A 16,664-nucleotide genomic window follows, 5' to 3' on the forward strand; every position below is an offset into this window, starting at 1 on the left:
AAACAAGAAACTACTCAGAGTACAATCAATCAAGCAATCAAAACATCGGAACCAGAGAGCAAGAACTGTACAAACTTCGGCAGAAGAAACTTAAGATATCTGACAAGGTGGAGACTCGGGGTCGTTAAACCAGTAAGTTCCTTCCTTTGTATTTCCACTCAAATTTTCCTGCATGAGAAAACAACGAGTCAAGCTCAACACACTTGATAATATTTGAATGATAAACAAACATCTTCAAGTATAATACTAAAAGCATTTTCATAATTGAGAATTGTGAAAGTTAAATTGGCACATCACCTTAAATGCAGTGAAACGATGATCTAAATTTGACTTGAAGTTGTCATCATCCCACTCCAGTTGGCTCCACCATTCTGTTGTTCCTTTTATTAGTTTGATGTTGTTGGAGGTTTGAATAGAGAGAGGCAACTTCCTTATTTGATTAGGACCTTGTAAGGTAAGTTCCTCCAGGTGTTCCAACATACTCTGTGGCTCCCCCAACGCTCCTACATTTCGTAACAACTCTACCAGTTGGTTACAATAGATACTTGTAATTTCTTCCAAGTGCTTAGGTAAAGCAAAAGCACCACCAACATTGAAAAGACATGTTAAACTATGACAAATATATACAACCAGTTGGCGTAATTTAGTCAATCTTAGACCCAGAAATTGACTGAAATCGGAGACACTCTTTAAATTATGAACGTACTCGAGGCTGAGATATTCCAGATTTGGCAAAGGGTCAAACTGTCCACTTCCTTCTTCCACTGGTGTGAAATAACAAGAACATTTGTGAATGCATATTGATTTTAATCCATTAAAACTATTCTTGTTCACAATCACCTTCCTGAGACCCATGCATTTTTCCAAGTACAAATGTGAAGCAAACTGCAACATGCCTGAGAGCTCTCCGTTACTGAAAATTTCACAACGGGAGACACTTATCTTCCTTCTTGACTTGTTCTGTCGTACCTGAGCTGTAGTATTCCCAACTATAATGTGAAATCTTTTCAATCTTTTCATCCAGGTGTGGTCTCTATTGCAAATTGATGAGCTATCTAATCTAATAAAAAGAGATGTCAGATTATGTAGAGACGATATCTCATCAAAAGACGTTGGTTCAACAACAGTCACCCTTCTTTTCCTGGCCAAAGTTCTATCAACACATTATAATTCATCTTTAAATTGTACTGATGTGGCATCATTTCGGAATCCATCTTTAACATTTCAATGCTAGGCAATTTGAGGAAAAATCCTTGGCTGATGCTCTCATTCAAATCACCTACAGGCAGATTTAATAGCCTCAGATTTGTCAACTTGTCCATTCCTTCTGGCAGACAACATAACTTTGTATTATAACAATCGAGCAACTGCAAATTGCAAAGATTACCAATAGGTGGTAACTCTTTCAACTCCTTGCAACTTTGTAGTATTAGAGCACGAGTTGACATAAACTATTGATGGAACAAGGCAGTGCTCTAATACCAGTTTTACTCAGATTCACAACTCTTAGAGCTGGAAATGACAAAAAGAATTCATCTGGAATTTTGCTAAGGCGATCATTATCTTGCAATAGTAAAGTTGTTGTCTCTGGGCATTCTGTGAAGTTATCAGGTAGACATTGAATTTTGTTGCTTATGAAAGATATTCTCTTGACAGAAGCTGATACTTTAATAAGAAATATCTCAGTTAACCCGATTCCAGCTTGAGTAACAGAATTGTGTTCATCACCAAAGGAATTAGCTAACCATATAGCTACATCACGAATCACATCATGCATCTTCACAAAATCAAACACATGAGTTTCTAGCAAGGACACGTCTTTTAGACTCTCAATCATTGTGATTCCCCTGTTGTAGGCTTCTTCATATGTGTCATGTTCACCGAGGAACCCCTCTGCCCACCAGCAATGTATGAGATCATCTGTTGACATCGTTGCTGGATATAAGGAACAGTACAAAAAACAACTTCGAATGTCACCTCTCCTTTTGTTCACATGTTTGCTTCTTTGCTCTGAGGATAATTCAATATCCGGAGATTCTAAAGAATCAAAACTCCACTTGATGACCTTGTAAACCTTATCTTTTACATCTTTGTTATGAGGTTCAGACATTCTAAGTGATTTCAAAGCATCTTCCCAGAGCTCGACCCTTGGCTTCCCTCTCATTGATGTTCCAATAACAGTGATTGCTAAAGGTAAGCCATCACACTCTCTTGCAATTTCATTAGCAAATGGTTGAATTTGTTCTATATTGGCAATATCTCCCGCATTTTTGACAAACAGTTGCCAAGATTCATCCTCATCCAATGTGTAAACCTTCATTTCAATGTCTGTTTTCATTTGCTTACAAACATCCAAAGAACGAGAAGTTATAATGACCTTGCTTCTTGCGGGATCTTCAGGTTTGGGCACACCTATATGATCCAAATTTATAGCTTTCCAAACATCATCTAATATGAGAAGGAAACTCTCTTCTTGCTTTAGCCTTTGATAAATTTTGCTGCCAATGCTTTCTGCACTTTCTTCTTTATCCACTTTTAGGTTTAATCTGCTGACTATTTGTGCTTGGGCGGTTTTGGCACTGTAACCCATACCACAACACCAAAAGATAGTTTAGAACTTGACACGTCAGTCTTTAGGAGCTCATTGTTCAGATTCTTCACCAACGTCGTTTTCCCAACTCCTCCCGTACCAAACACACCGATGATGCATACCTGAAAGGATAATTTACCCACTAGTAAAAGTTGCAACAATGGTAGTATAGAAGACAGGGCCGGCTCTATGCATACTTAAATAAGGCATTGGCCTTAGGCCCCCAATTTTAGGGGGCCTCAATTTTTTACCAAAAATAAATTATGTGTTAATTTTGTATAGAAAAAACATTAATTGTTTATGATAAAAAGTATATATTTAAAATTATTCTCTTCAACCCCATTTAAATAGAAGAAATCTAGAAAATATTATTTTATTTTCTTACACTCTCTCCACTAATACTCACATTATTTTATTCTTTTTAACTACTTTTACACTCTCTTCTTTAAATTGTTGATAAGTTAGAGTAATAATCTATCAAAAATATCAATTAATAGTTGAAAAGTGTTGAACAAAGTGAATTGTAAATTATTTTTCCATTTCTTCTTAGATTTTCAAGCATTACAACAACCATAGTAAAATGTGGGGTAACCAGATTATCAACTTCATCAAAGCTATGGTTCTAACTCTTATATTTATTTGAAATTTGTCAACTTATTACTTGTAGAACTATGTTAACAATTCATATAATGATTGTCCGAGTAAAATAATATTTTTCAACGTTGAATTGATAAAATCTTATTTAAAACTAATAATTGAAAAAGAAATCGAATAAATCATTATATATATAAAAAAATATTAAGTAATACTTTGTATTTAAAAATGTAAGAAAAATAATTTTTAAATAAATGCATGTGAAGTTTATTTAGATTTTAGGCCTCTAATTAAGATTTCGCTTTAGGCCTCCGATAGCGTTGAGCCGCCCCTGATAGAAGAAATTTAGAAAATTAGAGAAACAAGGACGTTGGATGCTTTGATCATTATGCATTATATATATCATCGTATAATCATATCATATATCATATATTATTATTATTATTAACTATTACTACTAATTATTACTAATTACTAATTACTAAAAGTGGGAACATATATCATATATCAAAACTCATTATTTTTTGTAACTCAAATATAGTGTTTAATAAGTACTCCCTCCGTTCCATTTTATGTGGCACCATTTCCTTTTTGGTCAGTCCCAAAAAGAATGTCACATTTCCTTATATGATAAGTATTTAAAGGTACAATTCATTTTTTACCCTTGTTGGTCCCACTTAATCATACATTTATGAGGAGAGAGAAAAATGAATCTACTTTTTAATATGACTATTTTTTGAAGGGACAATTTGGTAAACATTTCAAAGTCTTCATTTATTTTTTAAACTCCATGCCCGGTCAAATATTGCCACATAAAATGGGACGGAGGGAGTAATATTCACGTGACAAATTTAGCAATTATCAAATTCTAAACAATTTAAGACTACTAAACTTGATTTAATTCCAACAATTAATACCTTATCATCTTCTAAATGTTGTTGGATTTTGTTGAGATTCCTTGTTGCTGCGGACTGGCCTTCAATTGATGGTCCGGGGAGGAACTCAACTTTTTTCACCTGGTAATTTTCTACCATCAAATTGGATCCAAAGTTTTCTCCGACCTCTTTAAGACTGCAAAGTTGATCTCGGATGTTCTGCACTTGAGTGCAGACCTCCGAGCGGAGGCTGCAATTTGGACAACACTTATATTTACGTATCTTAGCCATTGCAATGTTTTCTTGCATAGTTTCCCATTCATCCTCCAGCTCGCAAACATCTTCGATCCACTTGATAACATCTGATTTTGGTTTATAGCCTTCTCTCTCAGCTTTTTCCGCCTTTCCTTTGATATCATCTCTTAACTTTGTTATCTTCTCCATTTCCTCCCTTAGATTTTCAATTTTTGACGAGAAACGGACAATATTTTCAACCTTAGGATAAATGCATTTACATACAAACTTTCCTACCTCAACAACAAAGCCGCCTGCAGCATTTATCAGTATTTCCATAGGTAAAGTTTTTTTTTTTTTTTGATAGAGAAATTCTCAAAGATTAGCAAATGAAACTAAGCTGATTGTTTCTTGTTTGTTTAAGACAGAGAAAGTAAGTAAATAAAATTATTGGTAAAAGTCAACGAATTAACATAATAATAAAACTAGCAACATGATTTAAAATAATTAAGCACATGATCCACTTGACAACGGTATGTAAATGTCAACGATTTGGACTCGTTCAGTTTTCACAATTTATAAACTGTCTTTTGATGTCTCAAAGAGCTTCTCAATTTGCCAACAACCAATACAACAAATTGTGAAAGTCTAAAGTGCTTTGTTTTATTTTACTAATAATTTGTTTGCTTAATTAAATAAACTGTGTGTCAATTCAAAACAAGGCAAACGAATTGAAACAGAGGAGTTGGTATTTTTAGAAAGTTGAGGCATGGATACATGAAGTGAATAGTTTTGATGGTTCATATATAATTAATTTACCTGTGTGTTGTTGTTACAGTTAAATATAATGACAAAACTTTTCCTCTAAACCTTTTAAAAACACAAACCCAACACATATTAATTTGCTGCTTTAGGGTGCAAGAGAAATATTCTACGACAGCCTATGAAAAATACCATCTGGTGAGGTATTGCGACCACAACCATTTGGTCACGTACTTTTGACTGATCGAAGTAAATATTTTACAACACATTTTTATTAGAAGAGCACGAACCATAAGTATCCAAGCAACGTTTTCAGTTGTTTACCATGGACCATTTTCTCAGTTTTCCTTCTTTTGTCATGAGAACAAAACATGAGCTAATTAAATTTTGAATCTTTCAACACGTACAGAAGAAAAAACAGTTTATTACAATTAACAAGATTATCACACAACGCAACTGAAACAAAGAACGACGACTCACTGTACAATCAATCAAGCAATCAATACATCGGAACCAGAGATCAAGAATTGTACAAACTTTGGCAGACAAGATGAAGACTCAGTCCTCAATATCGTTGTATTTCTCTGTTCTGTACCCACGTATATATACAAGCAGAATGAACATTCTAGCTAACCTATTGTGCACCTAAATTGGCCCAAATAAAAGGCATCTAAAATAACCAACTCTAACAAACTACAAAAGAAATAATTAAATTTACAACAATAATTTTTTTATTTTGTATAAAATAAAAAATAAAGAGAAATCATAAAGAGAACTATAAAAAAAAAAGAATGCAACATTATTTTTACCCTGCTTACAGTCCTAGTCTTTAAAAAATAAAATAAAAAATACGAAATTAATTCTTTCAAACTCTTGTCGACATCCATTTCCACAAGTTGATCACCATTCAATAGTTTTATTTTTCGAGTCAAATATAAAGGTGAATAAAATAAGTATCAAAAGCATAACAATTTAAAAGACTAATGTGATCATTTGTCCAAAGTCTTACAATGCTTTTATTTATAGGACTATAATATGAATAACAAATAATGCCAAGAATATGGTTGTTAATTATTTAGAGATTATGATAATAAAATTATGGGAGTAATGAAAATAATGATCATTAAGTTTTGTATTAAAGAATATAAATGAATAGTTAATTGACATATTTATTATTCAACAATAAAAAATAGAGAAATTATAAAAGTAAAAAAGAAGAAAATAAACAGAATTCTTAGCCAAAGATTATAATAAAGATTAAAAACTTAAGAAACTCAACATATTATTGTGTAGATTTTAGTGTTATTTAAAATTTGTAATGAAGTATTTTTTAATTGAAAATTCATGGGAAAAAATATATATTTAGACATTTTTGAGAAACTAACAAAAAAAGAAGAAGAGAAGAGATAATTATGTCCAACAAAGTCACAAGTTACTATTTTGAACCAAATGAAATTATAAATGTACGACAATCAAAACTTTATATAAAATACAAAATAAAGAGAAATCACGAGAGAACTATAATAAATAAATAAATAATACAACATCATTCTTACTAGCTTAATTATTAAAACATTAAAAAAATATCGACATAATAAACACTAAAAACATGACACTTAAGTGGAGTTGTAATTGAAACATTCATTTTTGTACAATAATAATTTAAAAATAAAAAAAAAATGTCAACCAAAGATATAAAAGATGAAGCATAGAAAAATAAAAATAAAATAATCATCATACATTTCTCAAAATAGGTTTTTATAAGTGTGATTTAAGAAGTTATAAATTTATAAATTAAAATAATTTGAAGGTTAGGAGTTATAGAAATTATTAAATTAATTAAGATTTGAATATATGTAATTGAAGAGGTGTGAATTAAAGAGATGATTTTATAAAATAAAATAATTGAAAAAAATTAGAGAAAATGTCAAAAAATAAATAGGATCATTGATCATTGAAAGATGCCACATCACTTTCTTATCATCTAGCTTTATATAGAGAGAGATATTCTTTGTATAGTCTCACATATTAATTTTGGATAGTGTATGTTATAATAATTCAAAATAAATTTGTAATAAATGCGTAATAAAAAAGGCAATGAAAGATTAGTATGCCTAATTTAATAAAAATATAAATTATTTAAGCAATTTTTTAAGTAAGATAAAAGAAATCAGAAAGAAAAAAGCAGAAAAGGCAGAATTAAGTAATGAAAGTTTTATGGGAATTTGTATCCATAATTTAATGGACAATTAGTAAATATTTAGAATTTAATGTGCAAATAAATGCACAAAATGGAAGAAAAACTATACCGTAACTTCTTGCTAGCATATATGGCTTTTGTTAGCAATAATTAAGCAATTAAAATGATGTATGGCCCGAAACAACAAATAAATAAAGAAAAAAAGGTAGAAAAAATAAAAGGAAAAACTAAAGGTGCAATGAAAAATATCAAATATAGAATAATTTATTTAACTATGTTTAATTAATTTATAAAAATAATTTTTATTTTAAATTTTTTCCTTATGTAGTTTTAGTATTTCACCTTTATATTATGAAATTGTATTTTTAATTCTCGTTTAATAAATTCATTACATTTTTTCTTATATATAAGTGTGTATATCTTTTGTAATTTGAATTATTCATTTTAATACTTTAATTCCCTACTCTCAATTTAAAAAAAATAAAAAAAAATACTAAGAGGAATAAGTAAGGAGAAAAATAAAACAAAAAATAAAGTGACTATCTAAATTTATTTTCTTTCCTTTTTATGTTTTATTATTATTTATTTACAATTATTATATTTTTATTTTCATTTCCTTTTCTTCCCTTCCTGCCTTTTTCTTTTTATTTATTTCCATTTGGTTCAATATCTTTTTCCTTTTTATTTTGCAATTTATTATCTGTGCTTTCTCCTCATTCTTCTCCATTTATCACGCCAAATTTATTTTATATTTTTAAAAAGATAGTCATAAATTTATATGTTTTGAATGACCTCTCGTATCATTTTAATGTTTTATATAGTCCTCTTTTTTAAAATCAAAAGAGTAGAAAGAAAAAAATGACACTTTATTGTGACTGCCCATTCTCATGATTTTGTTATTGGTTGTCTATTTTAGGTATGTTGAGCTTTTATTTTCTACAGCTATAAAAGAATCAAATTCATACAAATATATTCTAATTGATTTATTTATACAAACAAATCAAAATTTCAATTTAAATGATGCGGTTAAATTTTTCTTGCATGATTCTTCATTTATACAACTTTTTGTTTTCTATTACAATAATAAATATATTCGTTCAAATATGAATGTTGATCATATGGAGATTGTTATATTATCTTGTATATGCCCAACTTTATGTATATATAAATATAGTTTACAAAAAAAATACTATTGGAAGGTAAGAATATTTCTCACGTGTTTCAAATGTGATTATTTATTATTATACTAAAAATAAGGAATTACCATTAACATTTCAAAATATGAAGAACTTTGTTTTCTTCTCACGATGCAAACATATTATTGATAAAAATGACAATAAAAAATATTGCCAGAAAACATACCTTTCAAAGTGTATTGCCATTAAAATACACATGACCTTCAAAAACTGTGAGGAAAATTCAAAAGAAAGAAATAATAATGAAATTTATAGTACTATTAGAAGAACTTAACCCATCACCTTGGACTGCTTCAAATTCCATCTCCCAACTTTCGATGTACAAAAATGTTTTTCGTAGATTTCTTTTCCCAACTTCATTCTCTTCTCATTTGAGTAAAATTCTTTTTCCTACCAAATGAAATTTGCACTATCAAAATAAAGACGGAGGGTCCTTTTACCAAATCTAAACTGTCAGCTAATTAAATAATAGTAATTAATTATGAAAAACAAAAGACACGTAACTGATTATTTGAATTAAATGACTTTATTCTGATCAAGTAAGGTGGAATATAGTTAATTTTTTAATTAGAAAATGTGAAAAATAATGCTGACCATAGAGAGGTGCCACATCACTTTTTCTATATCCAGCTTTATATAGATATATAGATTATTATTGTTTGATTTGTAATATATTAAAGGGAAAATCACTTACCTGTATACTTTTTTAAAAATATTTACTATATTTGTCAACATTATTTTTTTAACCATATATGACAATTTGGCTGAATTAAATTAAATTCACTTCGTCCTTTCCATCTTTCGTTCCCAATTTTCTCTCGCCGCTGCGATTTTCTCTCGTTGGTGCGATTTTCTCTCGCCACTTCTTACTCACAATTTTCTTCACAAATACGGCTATACTACCTTCAGAGGTGTGTATTCAGTGATCAGTTTTGAGACGAATCAAGTCGAGCAGAGAGTTGAATTTGAAGTTTTTTGAAGTTTGAAAGGTTAGAAGCTTTAAATTTGATTGCATGTCTTAGTTACTTGTTTAATTCATGCTTAATTCTGTATCTCGGCTATACTAACCTTCAGCGATGTGTATTCAGTGATCAATTTCGAGATGAATCAAGTTCAGGCAGAGAGTTGAGTTTGAAATTTTTTGAAGTTTGAAAGGTTAGAAGGTTTAAATTCGATTGCATGTCATTAGTTACTTGCTTAATTCAAGATTAATTTTCTTTCTCGGCTATACTAACCTTCAACGATGTGTATTCAGTGATCAATTTCGAGATGAATCAAGTTCGGGCAGAGAGTTGAGTTTGAAATTTTTTGAAGTTTGAAAGGTTAGAAGGTTTAAATTCGATTGCATGTCATTAGTTACTTGCTTAATTCAAGCTTAATTCACTCTTCTAATTCAACTTTAATACACTTTTAATACAAGTTTAATTCATTTTTGCAGTTTGTTGGTTGATTTGTTATGATTTGACGACTTGTTTAAATTATTTCTTAATTCACTCTTCTGATTGATTTTCTTGGTTAATTCATAATAGATTCAAGTTTAATTCAATCAATAGAACACTCTCTCGTCGTTTCCTTAGTTATTTGTTTCAATTTTTTTTTAATTCACTCTTCTAATTCAACTTTAATACATTGTAATACACTTTTAATACAAGTTTAATTCATTTTTGCAGTTTGTTGGTTGATTTGTTATGATTTGACGACTTGTTTAAATTCTTTCTTAATTCATTCTTCTGATTGATTTTCTTGGTTAATTCATAATAGATTCAAGTTTAATTCAATCTATAGAACACTCTCTCGTCGTTTCCTTAGTTATTTGTTTCATTTTTTTTTTAATTCACTCTTCTAATTCAACTTTAATACACTTTTAATACAAGTTTAATTCATTTTTGCAGTTTGTTGGTTGATTTGTTATGATTTGACGACTTGTTTAAATTATTTCTTAATTCACTCTTCTGATAGATTTTCTTGGTTAATTCATAATAGATTCAAGTTTAATTCAATCAATAGAACACTTTCTCGTCGTTTTCTTAGTTATTTGTTTCAATTTTTTTCTTAATTTACTCTTCTAATTCAACTTTAATACATTGTAATACACTTTTAATACAAGTTTAATTAATTTTTGCAGTTTGTTGGTTGATTTGTTATGATTTGACGATTTGTTTAAATTCTTTCTTAATTTACTCTTCTGATTGATTTTCTTGGTTAATTCATAATAGATTCAAGTTTAATTCAATCTATAGAACACTCTCTCGTCGTTTCCTTAGTTATATGTTTCAATTTTTTTTTAATTCACTCTTCTAATTCAACTTTAATACATTGTAATACACTTTTAATACAAGAACACTCCCTTGTCCTTCCTTTGTGCACATTATTCCTTTGCCATTTTGGTGCTTGTGCTTGCACTACAATTTGGATATCACCAGGCACTGGCAGGGGAGTTGTTGTGTCTGGCATCTCTAGTCATCTGTTCTATGTGGTATGAGTTTGGCTTCTGGCACTTTAACTGTTAACTTACTTTTGTGCTTACCTTCTGGCACTTTAGCTTTTAGTCCAGATTCTTATGTTTTGCAATGATCCAACTAGTGAGGACTCTTATGGGTGTAGATATCTGGTATGTACTCCCTCAGTTCTGGATCTTTTCACACCCCAATAAAAATGCTTATCTATCTTTTGTTTTCTTGCTGCTCATCTTTGTGGCTTCCATTTTCTTGTTGCTTATCACACCAGTTTGAGTTTTGTGTGTTGGAAGGATGTATATACTCCCCCATAGACTTTTATATAATAGTATTAATATCTCCCAGAAACATTGACATTGTACATTTGCTGAACTGAACAATAATTGAATTAGATACAGTTGTAAAGGCTAACCTGAGAATTCATTACATAAGCAATGAAAAATAGACTAATCTGCACACTTTTTAATAATGTGCAGAAAAAAAATATGACTAATCTGGCTGTGCTGCTTTACTTCAATGGACGATGGGATCCTAGCAACAAATATATTAATTACTTGGCAGATGGTGTGTTGATAAATACGGAATCAAACTTTGTCACCCTCGTTTCTATAATTGCTACTCAATTGTCAATAGAAACATCAAGAAGTAAAGTTGAAATCAGATATAAAATTGATGAAAGGTCTCCTCCAATTCAAATTCATAATGATATGGGGGTAAAAGTATAAGTTGAAACCAAAAAGGAACATCGAGATATGGCAAGATATCCTTTGTGTGTCACAACAACTGAACCAGTCAACTTGGAGACTAATTCTACACTCATTCCACTATTATGTTCAGACACTTCAGAAGATATGAGGGTTACACACAATTCATACTTCTCTAATACATTTAATGGTATTGGTGAAACAATAGGGTTAATTGGCTTTGGATCATGTGAGGAAGTTGATGAGCTAGAAGAATTAGCACCAGGCATCATTGTTAATCCCAATCACTCTTTATTTGAGAAAGATCAAGTGTATAAGAATAAATATGTCCTCACCAGTGCACTAAAAAGACATTCCATTCTTAAGCATTTTCAATTCAAGACAACAAGATCAAGCTCAATCAGGTAAGACCTAAATTCAAGTTGTTATACCGCATTTTAACTCGAGGTCAAAACGTGTACAACATATTGGTGATTTCCAAATTATTAACTAACTTAAGAAGTCGCCACCTAATTATTACAGTGAATTAGGACACCTAAATATTTAACTAAGTAATACTAAAATTGACTTCAATTAAGGTCTACTAACTTAAAAAAGATTCTAGATAAGAGTTCTATTTTATCCTAAAGGGAAGGTATAAGGCATCCTATAAGATCCGTAAAAAACAGTTAACCGACCAAACTTAGGTTAAAAAAAAAATATAAAGCTAAAATTGAGCACTAAAGATTTCGAAAAGTCAAGTAGTTAAGCGAGAAAATATTTTTTTTAATTTGAAATTAATGGTCAAACTCAGGTAAATTAAAATTAGCATTTGATTAGAAAATATAGCATTGAAAATACTTCATTGTATATAAAAAATGAGCTAAATTGCAATTGCTGAAATTAAGAGGAATGTGATGCTTATGCACTTTCTACGTAAGATTGGTAAAGCAACACTTGCACTCATATAACAAATCTATTTCAATTGTACATGCCTTTTAGATTTAACAAAATTAAATTTGTAAAATCAGTAGTATAAAAACACACTATAATTTTAGACAAAGATCAAGATTTATTTAAAAGGAAAAATGGATCAGAAACTTCATTTTTTATTCGGAAATATGCTCGAGCCCTTGTTAATTTCCAAGCATACTACTAAGGTTAGAAAATTGAACAACTCTTACATTAAATTGAAAGAAACCCAGATTGCTTTTACTAGTTTTTTCTTTTTAAACATTTGCCTTGTATTTGAGAAAGCCGATTGATTTTAAGAGAAAAATTAAAGACTTATTCGAATAAAATAAAATAAAGGAAAATTAATCAACTTAAAAAAAAAACTCTTTTGGAATCATCCCAATCACCCCATCTAAAGGCATAGATATTCTAAAGTAGTAATCTAAAGATAAATTAAATAAGCGATTGCACATAATAATATCAAACATAAGACAAGCAAAACACAACAATCATTTGAAGCAAAATATAACACAAAACCACTAAAATATAGTAGAGTATTTTTTGCATTTCCTCATTGTCTCACTCATGTCTCACTCATATGAGTTTTGAGGAGGCAAGGGATGCAACGTGAAGGAGTGGGTGCACATTTTCATAGTCTAGCGATGGAATGAGACTATACGGCGGTGAGAGTCTTTCATGAAGACTCCATTTAGCTCCCAAAGTGTTCATGCAAATAAAAAGCGAGTAAGGAAATTAGTGAAACAATCAACTTTAAATGATAAATAAATCACAAACGAATAAAGTCACACAACAAATACACCATCCAAATAGATGAAGTAACCAAGACTTTGAAATGTTATTACCTGCTATTATTTGAACTAAGGCAAATAAAATATGTGCACATGATTTGACTAATAAAGAGACCAAAAACCTAAGCTTATATTTGGCAAAGTCCAAATTTTAAAACAAAGCCTATAACAGTAACTCTTTACATTTTTTATATTAAGAATGTACAGAATCTGCTCAAAATTTCACACTAAGTAAACAATAATAAATCTAATTTGAACAAAGCTTCTATATAAGGAAAACGAGCTGCACATTTCTCATTATACAGAGACACCAAATTAACGGTTCACACAGAAAGACAAACTGATTTCATATGACTATCTTTTCCCGTCGTTCTTTTAATTCAAAGTGGCTAAATAAAAAAGAACACGATTTTGGACCTCTAAATGACTCCAACTAAACAAAGATATATACACAGAAGGGTCCACTTATTGTGGCTAAAACGAGAGCAGAGGTCAAAATGAAAGCAAAGGGCTATTCTCGATTCATAACTTTCTCAAAATAAGCCCAATAATTTACCAATCAACAGCAACATAAACGAAACAAAATAAAACATAGAGAAAGGAATGCAAATATCACTTTTACTGCAGTTATGCTAAGCATAAATCACTTTTGATATATATAGCATTCTAATAGTGTAACAAGAAAAATATTTTGATTAAGTAACGGAGAAAACAGAGAGAAGGAGGAGGCGAATATCACCTGTTGCAGGGCAGTGAACGGGAGTTGCGATCAAAGGTCTATATTCGAACCAATATGAACTCTAGCAGGCTTGAAACCCGAGTGCTAGACGAGACCGAAAAAGAATAAGGGCGATATTTAGAGCAAACAAGAAGTCGCTTAAGATGCTATTGGGACTGAAAAAAAAACCTCCCTAAAATCAGTGTAGTATGCTAATATTTATATGAATGAACTAGGGTTATTGGCTAAACATTTAGGCGGGATTTCAAGGATCAAAGAGTCGTTTGAATTCAAAAATCTGTCTCTGAGCTTTCATCAGAAATCGCAGAAGGTCCTTTGGCCTCTTATGTTGACCAAATCTGCCAACGGAGAGAGAAAGGTGAGAAAAGTCGTGGGCTATTCAAGATTTGCACGAAAATGGAGAGATGAGCTTCTGTTAATCGCTAAAGATGGCTGGAGTTTTAGCCAAAAATGGAGAAGAGGAACGATGCATTGACTGAGAAAGATGACCTAATTTGATTTTGGGTCTGATATTCGCCTGACGAACGAAACGTTGATTTGGGCTTGCTTTTGGGCTGCCTTTGATATAAGATAAAGGGCTAAACGCTTTTGATTTGGTTTAAGGCCTTTGGGCCGAATTTCTTAGAATTTCCTTTCTTCTTTTAGATTATTTTGGGCTTCTAACTTAATAACTAATATAATATATATTATGATATGATAGCAACTAAAAATTTACATAATAAAAATATCGCTAATATAAAATATATTTATAAAATATTGACTTATAATTAAATAAATAGAAAACTAGAAATAAGATGACGACATTGATTATTTAAGAAAAGAGGTGTAAAAGTAATATTAGTAATTTTGATAATAAAACTAATAATTTTAGACGATATATAGTCATAGTAGTAAAAATAGTTGTGAAGAGGGATTATTTTATACGTTATTAAATTAGAAGCTTGAAAACAATAAATTAGAAGGAAGGAGGGTCAAAATTGGGTGTCAACACAAGTCACTTTAAATTATTGATTGTATATTAAATTTTTTTCAACTGCTATTCGATACAGTGCTTAGGTGAAAACTGTAGTTGGAGTTTACGAGCTTCAAGCTTGAACAAATCTCAAATATTCAAGATTAGAGAATTTGAAAGTGAACACACATGTTTGTTGCTACATAATTCATTATCGGAAAGACAAGCAACTAAGAGTGTTGTTGGGAGTATTATTGTCGGTAAATGTGCTGAACCAGATGTTATTTACACACCAAAAGATATACAACGTGACATGTTAGCTGAATATGGTGTGCGACTCACATATATGCAAGCATGGAGAGCTAAAGAAGCAGCTCTTGAATTAGTCCGGGGTGATCCAATTCAATCATATGCAAAGTTGCCAGGCTACTTTCACATACTAGAGGCAACTTACCCTGGTTCCCATATAAGATTGCACAAATCAGAGGATGGCCGTTTTTTATATGCGTTTGTAGCTTTGTTCACCTCGATAAAATGATGGGAATATTGTAAATCAATTGTAGTTGTTGATGGAACTTTCTTAAAAGGAGCATACAAAAGGGACACTACTAACCGCTAATACCTTAGATGCATCAGGTGAGACTTTCGAATATGATACTAGTATTTTCTATATTGAATTTCTGAACTATGAATTAAAAATGAATTATAATTGCAGTAAAAATGTATTAAAATTGTATTAAACAAATTGTACATGGTGCATGGAGTATACTGCCACTTGCTTATGCTATTATTGATTCAGAGAATGATGCATCTTGGAGGTGGTTTTTTGAGCAATTCAGAGACGCATTTGGTCAAAGATTAGAGATGTGTATCATTTCCAATAGGCATGCAAGTATTATTAAGGCAGCTTCGAGAGTCTATGATAAAGTACCTCATTTTGCGTGTATGTGGCACTTACTGCAAAACATAATGAAAAACTTCAGAAAAAGTCAGCAAAGGGTAACTGAGTTGTTTTACTCTATGACAAAAACATACACCATGACAGAATTTAATCAATGTATGACAATAGTTGAGAAAATAGATAAGAGGATCAAAGATTACTTGCTGAACATTGGATACAACAAATGGTCGCGTGCGCATGCTGAAGTAAACAGAACTTGGATGATGATGTCAAATATAGCAGAATCAGTCAATTCAAGAACAAGACATGCCAAAGTTCGTACAGTCTTACACCTCTTGGAATTCATGAGACAGCTTGTCCAGAAATGGAATAACAATAACAGATCAAAGGCGACATTTTCAGGTTTTTCACCTTGGGAAAAAGTATGAAAATATATTGCGGCGCAATAAAACTGCATCAGAGAAATTAAGGGTATGCTTGATCTATAAATTATTTTTGCTAATATTTTTTTTTCTGATTCATATCTAACATCTCTCTTGATTATATTTTTTTCTTTTCATAGGTTGTAGAGACAAATAAATATGTGTATACGGTACTTGATGGTATTACACAATTCACAGTTTGTCTTCACCAACGTACATGCACATGTGAGAGATTTCAATTGGATGAGTTGCCATGTCCACATGCTTTGGCTGTTTTAACAATAAAGCACACTGGTT

At 30.7% G+C, this 16,664-nt stretch overlaps 1 protein-coding gene and 2 pseudogenes across 1 annotated transcript in view; 2 read left to right on the forward strand and 1 right to left on the reverse strand.

Moving 5' to 3' along the window:
• Positions 1–16,664, forward strand: part of LOC125822634 (proteasome subunit alpha type-4) — an 82,009-nt gene that overhangs the window by 16,127 nt on the left and 49,218 nt on the right. The window lies entirely within an intron of this gene.
• Positions 91–4,632, reverse strand: LOC125821880 (disease resistance protein At4g27190-like; annotated as a pseudogene).
• On the forward strand, positions 15,909–16,473 carry LOC125822636 (uncharacterized; annotated as a pseudogene).

This window comes from Solanum verrucosum, unplaced genomic scaffold (assembly GCF_900185275.1).
Source record: "Solanum verrucosum unplaced genomic scaffold, falcon-dt-bn FXZP01000103.1, whole genome shotgun sequence".
Taxonomy (NCBI): domain Eukaryota; kingdom Viridiplantae; phylum Streptophyta; class Magnoliopsida; order Solanales; family Solanaceae; genus Solanum; species Solanum verrucosum.